Below are 13,110 nucleotides of genomic sequence, written 5' to 3' on the forward strand. Positions count from 1 at the left end.
ATTTTGTTGAAATTTGAAAAACCTAGATGATATGACTATATACATCTAGAAATATCTCATTGAAGGCTTGAACTCATAGGATATGCTAAGCAAGTAGAACTGCTCAGCATCTGTAAGATCATCTAGAGCCACCATTGAAGCAACTTTAGATTTATTCTCTCTACCATACAAGGAATTGAACAACTCTCTCAATCACACACTTTTCATACCACAAAATTGATCATGTGATCTTGTGAAATCCACATTTCTTCTATATGTATCCCCATTGGAACACCCATTACTCCAAACCAACATACCATCTTGAGAATCTGCCAGAATATTGAGTACATCCATTGTACATACAAAAGGGCTACTTGCATTTGAAAACTAAGCTTTTGGGATGCATAGACTTCATCTAGACCACAAGGAAGAGTCATTCTCAAGATGAAAACCTTTTCTTACTTTAAAATATGATAGTAAATGCCTAATTAATTATAGTACAAATGTGGTAAGAGTGGTCTTCATAATATCCATTCAAACTATGCATTGCACATGGCTCACTACAACTTTTTAAGTGTAGGGAGAATATATGCAACTTAGGTATTGCATGCTTCCCAAAATTCACATGGAATTTATTGAGTTTATCAATGTGTGTATAGATTTGTTTTTTCTCATGACTGGGCTCTCTGAAAAATTTGCACACAAACATCCATAGGCAAGTTTCATTGTTTAAATATGGAGCATTGTTCTTTCAATTTATTGAAATAGATGTGGAAATTATATCAATTGAATCAAATAATGAGAATGCATTGATTAACTCCTATTAAAAGATCAAATCAATTCCAATCTTTCTTTTTTGGTGTATTACTTAAGTCAATATTCATCTTTCTTCAATTGTTGTGCTCATTACTTATTGGACACAAGATTAATGCATTGTGAAAGGTGTTGAAGTAATTTGGCTTTATGGATATCACTATATTCATTGAGAAAAAAATGACAATATTGGCAAGATTCATCGCACTTTATTAGATGTTATCCCTTTCGAGCATTCCTCACTATCAACCAATACAAGCATATATTCTATATAGGAGATAATTCATTGACATAACCATTATGAGCATGAACAAAACCTACACAAATAGAGTTTAGAATATTAATGAATCCATTATATAGCTCATCATGTCAATGCTCCAAATGTTTGAGGCTGATGGGAACACAACCCAAGAACAGAATGGACACAACAGAAAAGGGAAAATTATATTAACTGAGAAAATAAGCTAGTACAACAGTATAGGAAAATAAACTTCAAAACATGCCCTAAGGGCTTACAATAGCATAAATCTGGAGATAATTTCTCCTTTCAGTACCTCCTCTCACTCCACTCTGAACTACCTTTTACAATGCCAAAAATCTCCTTAAATAGACCCCAAAGGGTTAAGGACTAGGATTACATTCTAGAAAGTGCTAGTAGGCTTCCACCGACCAAATAGAAGGTTCTAGAAGCTACGGTAGAAGTCGGTGCAAATCTAGAAGAATCTAGAAATGGTAATCGAACTTTTAGGAGGCATAACTTTTGAACTGGAGCTTTGATTGACGAACCATTTACATTTTCAGAAAGCTCTCGAAGCACTCTATAGCCTTATGGACAAGAATTGCTTGTCCCTCAATTTTTGACCCTTTTTGAGGTCATTTAATGCCCATAACCTGACTTTGAAGCATTCTTAGGAGGTCTGCAAAACCCAAAAAACTGCAATAACTTTCAAACCGTGGGGCCTTTTGACTTGATTCTTTTTTTGGAATGCTCTAAATTAGAATTACATTCATCTGGAAAATTTACACCTTCTAAGTCACCAAAATGATGGCCAAATTGCATGCTCCTATTTTTTAAGGATTTTCTAGCACACTGATAGTTGAACTGTGAGAGTTGGAACCTTTATTTGACCCAAATGGGTATCCAAAAATGTAAGGACATGAAACAAAAACTAAGTCTAAGTACATTTTTTTTTTTTGGGTGACATAGGATTGCCCTTATACCTTTGGATGCTTCTGCATCAGACACCCAGGGTAGATTGAAAAGTGACCCTATCACTTTATGGATGGTAGAGGAAATCCCAAATGGGAAACCTCAGCTGCTGAAATCCAAGTTGAGTCCTTGATCGGCCGTCCTTTCCATTTGACCAAATACTTTTCATACTGCCTATTTCTGGTACTCCTACCTACACAATGATCTAGAATATCTTCTATCTCCTCCTTCTTAGAAGTAGGAATTGGACATGGCTCTAACACCAGCTACTCATCTGCACCATCATCATGATACTCTATTAAATCTGCAATGTTGAAAATGGGAGAAATGTGAATACCATCTGGCAGCTCCACCTCATATGCATTTCCTGAGCCATGCTTATTTAGAATTTTGCAAGGGCCAAATTTCTTCATTTTCAGCTTGTTGTAAGTACCGGCTGGAAATCTTTCTTTTCATAAGTGCACCATGACTAAATCTCCTACTTGGAATTCCTTATGTATTCTCCTTTGATCAGCCCTAGCTTTATATTCTTAATTCATCTTGGTAATGTGTGCTTGAACCTCCTCATGCAGACACCTGATACGTTCAAAAAAAATTTCAGCTTCAGCACTTGTCCTCTCCCCTTTTTCTATGTTCCTCAGCTCTGGTGCAGTCCTTGGGCTATTCCCATATACAATTTGGAATGGTGATTTTCCAGTACTCCTATTTATAGAGTTATTGTAAGCAAACTCTTCTTGTGGTAGAATCAAATCCCATCCCTTGGGCTTATCCCCAACTAAACATCTTAGCAAATTGCCCAGACTTCTATTTACCACTTCTGTTTGGCCATCAGTTTGTGGGTGATGCGTGGAACTAAATTTCAAGTCTGTTCTCAACTTTTTCCACAATGTCCTCCAGAAATACCCCACAAATTTAGTATCTTTGTCAGAAACTATACTCCTTGGAAGACCATGTAGTCTTACCACCTCTTTGAAAAACAAGTTTGCAATATGGACAGCATCATTAGTTTTGTGGCATGGAATGAAATGTGCCATTTTGGAGAACCTATCAACCACCACAAATACTGAGTCATTAGCCCTTTGTGTCCTTGGCAATCCAAGAACAAAATCCATACTTATGTCCTCCCATGGCCTTGATGGAATAGGCAATGGCTGATATAGGCCAGTATTGTGACTAAACCCCTTGGCAACTTGACAAACCTGGCAACTCTGTACAAACTTCTTCACATCTTGTGAAATTTGAGGTCAAAAATAATGTTTTCTAAGAATGGAAATGGTCTTATCTCGACCAAAATGTCCTGCCATCCCTCCATTGTGTTTCTCCTTAATTAGATTTTCCCTCATGGAACTCCTTGGAATGCACAATTGACTACCTTTGAACAACATGCCATCCTGAATCAAATAGTCTAACCACTTGGTTCTATCTATAGCAACAGGTTCTTTACAAGCTTTCCATGCTTCAGCAAAATCAGGATCCTCAAGGTACAAAGTCTTGAGTTCATCAAACCCAACCACTTCAACCTGCATTATTGTAAGCAATAACTATCTCCTACTTAGTGCATCTACAACCTTGTTAGATTTTCCACTTCTATGCAACAACACAAATGTATAGCTCTGCAAGAACTCTACCCACTTCATATGCCTCTGATTCAATTTACCTTGACTATTTAGGTACTGTAATGCTTGATGATCAGTATACAAAACAAATTCCTTTGGCAATAAATAATGCCTCCATTTCTTTAAGGCCTGAACTATTGCATAGAACTCTTGATCATAAACAAAATACTTCTTCTTTGCATCATTCAATTTTTCACTAAAATATGCAATAGGCTTACCTTCTTGGCTTAATACAGCCCCAATAGTGCTGCCACTAGCATCACAATCCACCTGGAACACTTTTCTAAAATCTAGAAGTGCCAACACAGGTTGTTCTGTTACCTTCTTCTTCAGCAATTCAAAACTTCTCGCAGCTACTGCAATCCATTTGAACTCTTTTCTATCCCCTCTTATTGTATCAGTTAGGGGTGCACATATGCCACTGAAATTCTTAATAAACTTCCTATAAAAACTAACTAAACCATGAAATGATCTTACCTCAGTAGTAGACCTTGGAGTAGGCCATTCCAAGATGGCTTTTACCTTCTCCAGATCCATTTTGAGACCTTCAGGTGATATAACAAACCCCAAATAGACTAACTCCCTTTTTGCAAAGTTACACTTCTTTAGATTAATTAACAGTTTCTCTTCCCTTAGCCTTTCAAGGACACTACAAATATGCAATAAATGTTCTTCCAAAGTCTTGCTGAAAATTAAAATATCATCCAAATAAACAATAACAAATTTTCCCAAGAACTTCTTAAGTACCTCATTCATGAGCCGCATGAAGGTGCTTGGGGCATTCGTCAATCCAAAGGGCATGACTAACCACTCATAAAGACCCTCCTTGGTCTTGAAGGCTATTTTCCACTCATCTCCTTCTTGAATCCATATCTGGTGATAACCACTCTTTAGATCTATCTTTGTGAAGTACTGAGCTCCACTCAAGCAGTCCATAAGATCATCCATCCTTGGCAAAGGAAACCAGTACTTGATGGTTATCCTATTTATAGCTCGATAATCTGTACACATCCTCCACTCTCCATCCTTCTTTGGTGCGAGTACTACAGGTACTGCACATGGACTCAAGCTCTCTTGAATCAAGCCCTTCCTCAATAGTTCTTGAACCTTTCTATTTAGCTCCTCTGTTTCAGTAGGAGTCATCTTGTGAGCAGCCTTGTTAGGAAAACTAGCTCCTGGAATCAAATCTATCTGATGACTGATTTGCCTTACTAGTGGCAATCCATCTAGAACATTATTAGAGATAATATCTCCAAATTCCCCTAGTAAATTTGAAACTTCAAATGGTATTTCACTACTACCTTCTTTATCTTTCCTAGGAATTAAAGCATAGCACATATGATGATGTTTCATGCCATCTAAAAACTTCCTTTCATGAACAAGACAAATCCTAGCACTACTACATACCTTTTCACCTTCCTTTTTCATGGGCTTCAATTTATGGCGAACTCCATCCTTTGTCAGAGAGTATGTGTTTTCATGTCCATCATGTACTGCATTTCTATCAAACTGCCATGGCCTACCCAACAATAGATGGCAAACATCCATCGAAATAACATCACAGAGAACTTCATCATGGTAACTCCCAATTTTGAATTTCAAGAAACATTGTTCACTTACCAAGACCTTATGATCATCTTTTACCCAAGAAATTCAATAGGGTTGGGGATGTTTCTCCCTCTTGAGCTTCATCTTAGAGACCATCTCTTCTGATACCAAGTTATCAGTGCTACCACCATCAATGATCACGTCACAACATTTATCCTCACACTTGCATCTGGTATGAAATAAACTCCTCTGTTGTCCTGGTTCAATCTCACCACTTAGTAGGACTCTTTCATTTACCAAGGTCTCTCCTCTTTTTTCATCCTCTGAATGTGATGATTGTGCATCCTCATCCACATGAGCAACCCTAGCTTGGCCCTTAACTCTCCTATCTGTCCTTCCTTTTCATTAAGGAAATTCAAAGGCATGATGAACTTCTTCATTACAATGGAAATAGGTACCATGGAAGCCATCTCTTCCTTTTCAACATCCTCTACCTCTTCCTATCTGATTTCAAAAGTCTTGATCATGGGAACGGTTGAAACCCTCATTCCTCTGGTTCCTGCTAGTACCCACATCTTCATTTTTCTTTTGGGTTTCATTGCGGCCTCCAGATGATCCACCGCTTCCTCTTCCTCCTTGATCGTGCCCTCTTTGTCTTCCTTCAAACCTTTTATTCAGCTTCTCTTCAACTCGTAGGGCAAACTGGTATGCCTCTTCAACACTGGTCATTCTTACCAAACTTAATTCCTCCTGGATGCTAGGTCGCAACCCACTGATATAATGAGCAACCTTCTCCTTATTTGCTTCTGCATGTCCCACTCTAATCAAGAGTCAATAAAATTCCTCTGTATATTCTTGGACTGATCTTCCTGCTTGCTTTAACCCATGCATCTTCTTAAACAAATCAAGCTCATAGTCTACAAGAATGAACTGCTTCTTCAATTTGTCCACCATGCGATCGCATCTTGTGATCTTCTCCTTTCCTCTTCTATTTCTTTCCAATTGAACCTCTTGCCACCAGATTTTGGCATGGCCTTTCAGTTTGGCCTTTGCAAACTTAACCCTATCTGGGTCCCTGATATCCTCATACTCAAAGTATTCTTCCAGTTCATTGATCCAATCGATCAACTCATCTGGTTTCAAATTTCCTAAAAATACACCCACTTCAATTGTGGGTCTTTTCCCAAACTTAGTAATGGCCCTAAAAAGCCTTTCCTCTACATGATTCAGAACTTCCCCATCAAATTCCCCTTTTGGTCCCATAACCTCTTCTTCATTGTCATCCTCACTGTCGTCACCAGCGGCAACATTTGCTCCTCTATGGAGCTCCTCTTACAATGCCTGCACCTGCCTTTGGAGGGCTCTAACCTCCTTATGATTAATAGCTTTGGCCCTTCCACCATGCTCTCTTCATGGAGGCATCTTCTTAACTCAAACCCACAACCACACAATCCTGGTGCAAACTGCCTCACAGTCGGCGCTCTGTCTACACACTCAGGAAAACTCACTCTGATACCACTTGATGGGAACACAACCCAAGAATAGAATGGACACAACAAAAAAGGGAAAATCATATTAACTGAGAAAATAAGCTAGTACAATAGTATAGGAAAATAAACTTCAAAACATGCCCTAAGGGCTTACAATAGCATAAATCTGGAGATAATTTCTCCTTTCAGTACCTCCTCTCAAACTCCACTCCAAATTGCCTTTTACAATGCTAGAAATCTCCTTAAATAGATCATGGAGGGTTAAGGACTAGGAGTAAATTATAGAAAGTGCTAGTAGGCTTCCACCGACCAAATAGAAGGTTACGAAAGCTGTGGTAGAAGTCAGTGCAAATCTAGAAGAATCTAGAAATGGTAACCGAACTTTTGGGAGGCATAACTTTTGAACCGTAGCTCCGATTGACGAACCGTTTACATTTTTAGAAAGCTCTCAAAGCGCTCTATAGCCTTATGGACCAGCATCTCTTTTACCCCATTTTTTGACCCTTTTTGAGGTCATTTAATGCCCCTAACCTGGCTTTGAAGCATTCTTAGGAGGTTTGCAAAACCCGAAAAACTGCAATAACTTTCAAACCATGGGGCCTTTTGACCCGATTCTTTTTCTGGAATGCTCTAAATCACAATTACATTCATCTAGCCAATTTACACCTTCTAGGTCACCAAAATGATGGCCAAATTGCATGCTCCTATTTTTTAGGATTTTCTAGCACACTGATAGTTGAACTATTAGAGTTGGAACCTTTATTTGACCCAAATGGGTATCCAAAAATGTAAAGACATGAAACAGAAATTAAGTCTAAGTACTTTTTTTTTTTTTGGGTGACACAGGTTTGCCCTTATACCTCTGGATGCTCCTGCATCAGAGGCATTCTATCAAACAACTGGCATGTAGTATTTTCTCATAATTGTAGCATTATATAGCTTAATCACAATGGCACAACATCATATTCAAAATTTGAAGTGTGTTGTTTGCATAAATAGATTGTGGGTAAGCTCACGAGACTTTTTATTTGTATTCACCACTTCAATTCACATCAATAAATTTTTCAACAATGATCAAGCTGCCCACCCTATAATCATGCCTTTACTAGGAAAGTGTTTGGCATAACTTCTTGACTATAGTATTATTATTTCTTGTGTAGTAGAGAAATGTTTATTGGTTTCAATTTTGATGTGAGTAACCTCTGATGAATTTGGAATTGCTTATTTGTTTGCTACATGAGTAGTGATTCAACATGAATCCATCTCACATGAGAATAAATTGAACACTCAACACTGACTGGATCTAGGTGGTGCTTATAGGGGTGAAGCACCAAAACTTCCCATGAGGTCGCCCATCACATTACTACTCCAGCCTGAGTGCACTTAACTAGAAAACCTTATGGAGTTACAAGCTTTGGGTTTAACCATGGAGGAAACTCTCTAGTTAAGCATGCTCAGACTAGAGTAGTACTAGGATGGGTGTCCTTCTAGGAAGTCCCAGTGCTTCACCCCTATGAGCATCACCTAGATCTAATGAGTGCTACGTGTTCCATTTATTCTCATGAGATATGGATTCATGTTGAATCACTAATCATGAAACATGGGTCAATGATTTTGACTCAAAATCACATAATTAAACCCTAATAACAATATCACAATTTGAATTGCTATGGAAATTATCTCCTACTTATCAACTAAAAAGTTATTTTTAAAAAATAGGAAACTATATTATTTCTTTTCTCAAATAACTATTAAAAATTCTAATCCTAAAATTCATCCATTTCTACAAATTTCATTAGTTTACTTCATTTTTAAATTCTAAATAATAATACTAGGTTTATGTCATTGAAGGTGAACAATTATACTTTTGTTAGACTTTTCCTTTGTAAAAGGGTGACACAAGTTTGTACTTTTAGCTTCTTTCCTTTGTCTTTGTAATCCTTTTTTTCTTCATCTCTTCTACTTTTGTACTTGTCACCACCTCTATAATTCTTCTTCTCTAGACATCTAGAAGCAATATGACCAACCTCATTGCAATTGAAACACATGATAGGTAACTTACCTTTGAATATTCCTTTACCTCTATGAAATCTCCTTCCTAGTATTGCTTCAAGTTGATCTATATCTTACTCACCTATATCACTATCACTAGAGACATATTTTATCTTTTTCTTCTTCTTATTAGGTTTCTTTAATGATAGCGTATCTTTAAAACTAGATTCATCATTTTTCAAGTTTGTAATTATTAAAATTAGATAACTCAAAAGCAGTGATCCTACCTACCAGATCTTCAAGAGTTAGATCATTCCCTAGCATACATCTTAGTTCTTGTATTTTAGAAACTCTAATAGCATAAATGGGTAGCAGTGTTCTCAAAACTTTTCTTAGTATAATATTATCATTTATTTTACTAGTAGATCCTCTTATTGCATTAATGACATCTTTTATCCTAGAGCAGTATTGAGTAATATTCTCACCTACTTGCATTCTCATATCATTGAACTTACCACTAAGACTTTTAGCTTTGGCTCTTAGAACATTTTTTTCGCCTCCATAGATGGTGTGTAAAGAATCCCACATTTTATTTGCATTTTTACAACCCTTGATATCATCAAACTTGACATAGCTTAGGGTAGAGGCAATCTCCAACATTTCTTGGTTGTGTTCTTTCTTCTTTTTTAGATCTTCAATAGTTAGGACTCCAATAGGATTAACATGCTCAATAATAATGGAAGATTGTGCATGATCTCCAAGACCTCCTAGAGGAAACTTCATTAGACTTTTCCATGTAGGAAAGTTATCTCTAATAAGCTTGGGTACCTCTCTTTTTGACATCTTGATCTTTTTGCTTCTAGTACCTTCATACTAGTCCTCTTAGGCAGATGGCTCTGATACCAATTGTTGGAATTCTTTAGAATAAAACACACCTACAAATTATAGATCTTTTTTCTAGTCCTCCATTCTTCTTGTCTTTCACACACTTCAATTTTGATAGTTTGTTTAGCCTTCAAGCATCCATAACTTTAAGCCTTCTTTCTTTTCCTACCAATGTAGTCTCTTCTCTTAGGTCACTAAATGAAGCAATACACTAGACTCCTTTTCTTCCTTAGTTTCTCACACATTACAAGCTTTATTTTGGACCAGCCATCTCTATAAATAGAGAATTAAGATTTTTTTGTTCATCCTCCATCATCCATTCTAGGGTTAGGTTGGATTAGGTATGATTCAATGAATCTGCCCATCATTTCATTCCATTCCCTTATAGAAACTTCTTCTTCTTTCTCTTTGAATTCACCTCAAAATGGTTTAGCATGAGTTATTTGCCATCAACTCATCAATCTTGTCTTCTACACAGTTCACACAATTCAAGAAATCAAACTTGTCAGCTTAGATTCATCATGTTGTCAATATTTCTCATAATGCTAACACTCAACATTAACTTGCTTCTGGTGCTTGACACATACTATGTTGCTCACTATCCTCTGTCAAATTACTTGGCATAAACTAAAGTTTATTGGTGCTTATGATCAACTAAACTTTACTTGGCTTACATTGAAATTGACTTTTCTTGGCTTGAACTAATTTTCTACTTGGCTTTCGCTAACTTTTCTCAGCACATAGCATGCAAAATGTTAAGCTTGGCAGAGAAAATTTGTTTAACTTGTTCTTCTAAACTTAATCAGTGTAGCCATTCTTTGAAACCTTAAGTAGATTATCAATGCACTATAATATCACTGTCTTAACTAATCCTTGTACTCCTTTTCCATATCATAACTCAATCTTTTCTCTAGGTGCTATGGTAACTTAATTTGATCAAATCCTCTTCATCAATAAAACAAATGATAGTACTCAAATCATATAAGAAATTGTCATACCAGCAAGTAGTAGGTTTGACATAAGTGACAAAACAATGATTGAAACACATTTATCATACTTGTATTAATCTATTTTCAATAAAAATTTCTGCCACAACAACTTTAAGAGGTAATTTATAAGGAAAAACATGAGGGGTTCCCTGGAAACCATAAACACTAAAAATAATAAAAACTGGGTAAGGAATAATGACACCCCAATTATGGGAAACCTTTAACCCTTGAGTAAAATCCTTAGGCTTGATTACTTCTAACAATGCCTTTTAATACTTGAGCTGTAATGAGACATCAATACTCTTAACTTTGATGCAAAATATCTATCTATCCTAACAAAACTTACATCTTGTCTATCCCAAGACATATCTATGCTCCATAATTGGATAAGAAAATTCTCATCCTCTTCCTCCCTAGTTAGCTACATTTCCTCCCGAAAATAAGTGGCTCCTTTGGAAAAAGCATGTGCATCAACATCAAATACTATCCAAAAGGTTTCTCGACCTTACCCTTCCTAATTCCAATCAATCCATTATGAATTTCTTCAGCCAAGAAAGAAGAAAAATTAAAAATGACATTTACTCCATAGATAAGAATCTAAATCATCATATACATGAAACTGACAAGCATATGGATTTATTCGTCCTCCCCAAAAATCCTACATAAGGAAATATATGCTCGTAGGGCATGAGAATTGAATATTTTCTTTAAGAAAGGCTTTGGATTTGAGGATATTACCAAAGTTGTATGCCCAATAATTACCAAATGTTCTCTTAAAGACCTATTGCTCATGTAAACCTTCTGAGCTTCATAGATCTTCTCTAAATTTTAAAAGTCAATTGTCTCATCATAGTTTGAAAAAGGTTCCATCTCAACCTTATAATTCCCACTTACATCTCTAACACACTAGGCAATAGGATCATATATTATAGAAAACTGGTTTAAAAGAAATTAATCCATAAACAAACCTCAATCACAACCAATTTCCCTAAGTCAAAATTCAAATCATTTTCATGCAAGGAAAAAAGTTTCTATTTGTAAACCACTTTTTAAAAATCTATAGCCCATTCTTAGTAGTTTGTGCATCCTGTGTCCAATTCCCTCTATCATATAAACCCTTAGTAATATTTAGATGAGGTGTAACATGGACTAATTTTTTACCTTGCTCAACATCATTAGTTGACCTACCCAGTTATTGTAATTGCTCATCATAGCCATTCCTTTGTTGATAGTCTATATTCCTCAAGAAATTTCTTCTAGGAGGAATCTTTTAACAACTATTAGATTTCTACACACACATAATTCTTTCTACCACCTGCTACTAAATATAGAATCTAAATTGGGAGAAGATACTATTTCTTTGAATTTGCAATTTTTGAAATGTCTTCAATTCACCCTTCCTTTTCTATCTAAAAATTTCTTTAACGTCATGTATCTCTCTTCTCATCTTTGTCTTGGTAATGATCACATCTAAACAACAAAATATGATGTATAACCAAAAAATTTACAAATCACTATCTACACGAAACTGAATTAACTCACCATTAATCTATTACAAGTAATGGGCATGCAGATACCATGAACAACTTCAAAAAAGGACTATTGATTTAAAAAGTAATCCAACAATTCTAATTCAATTTTATTGCCTAATCACCTCTTTCCATATTGATGGAGCATTCAAACTAATTACATTGTCCCAAATATAAGTCATACTTTCTTTCTAACCCCCATTTTTTTACCGAAAACTTCAGGAAACATGGAGCATTGTCATTTTGTAGCTATAAATAAACATCATGTATCTCCCTATACCAAAAAAGAAACCATTATTGATTTTATTTATACCTTGTGGTAGATAGTAAACATATTTCCAATAACTTTGTTGCATGACCAGACCTACTATGGATGCATGGCACAACATTGTGTTGTCACAATGGATAAAACATTAGAAAGTTTTTGTGATAACACAATGAAATCACTCGATCTTCCTTTGATCTAGTGATCGAGATACCATTCAATATTTAATAACCATTAGGCCCATATTAGGCACATGCTAAATGGTCACATTGTTGCAATAAATAAAAATTGTGCATGTCTCTATAATGATACAATGACACCCGTAGAGCTCTAAAAGCTCTATGGTTGCAGACCATCCATCACTTATTGGTTCAAAATAAAAACTTATTAAGATTAAGCCACATAGAAAAATTGAAAACGAGGACAAGGAAAAAATTACACCATACTAGTGCTCTAGTCCCACCTCATATACATATAATGTGCTCACATTGTCATAGTGGTTAAAAAGCTTCTACCTCTGCATAGTGAAATAATGACAACCCTTGATCTATCTAAATTTGATGGTATTAAAAGGATTCTCATTAATTTTTTTAAATAGCCTACACCATACACATGTCATGCAATTTCATTGTTATGATGGTTAAGGTCCTTCTACATCCATTCAACCATGTAGTGATAACCATGGATCTAATCAAGATCTGATAGTCATAAAAATAACAACCTGGGTCGACCTATCTCGTGGGGTATATTTTTTACAAATAACATAGTACCAAATAAGAAGAGAATTTATTAGA

Source organism: Cupressus sempervirens, chromosome 11 (genome assembly GCF_028749045.1).
Source record: "Cupressus sempervirens isolate cs-2001-9-10 chromosome 11, ASM2874904v1, whole genome shotgun sequence".
Lineage (NCBI taxonomy): Eukaryota > Viridiplantae > Streptophyta > Pinopsida > Cupressales > Cupressaceae > Cupressus > Cupressus sempervirens.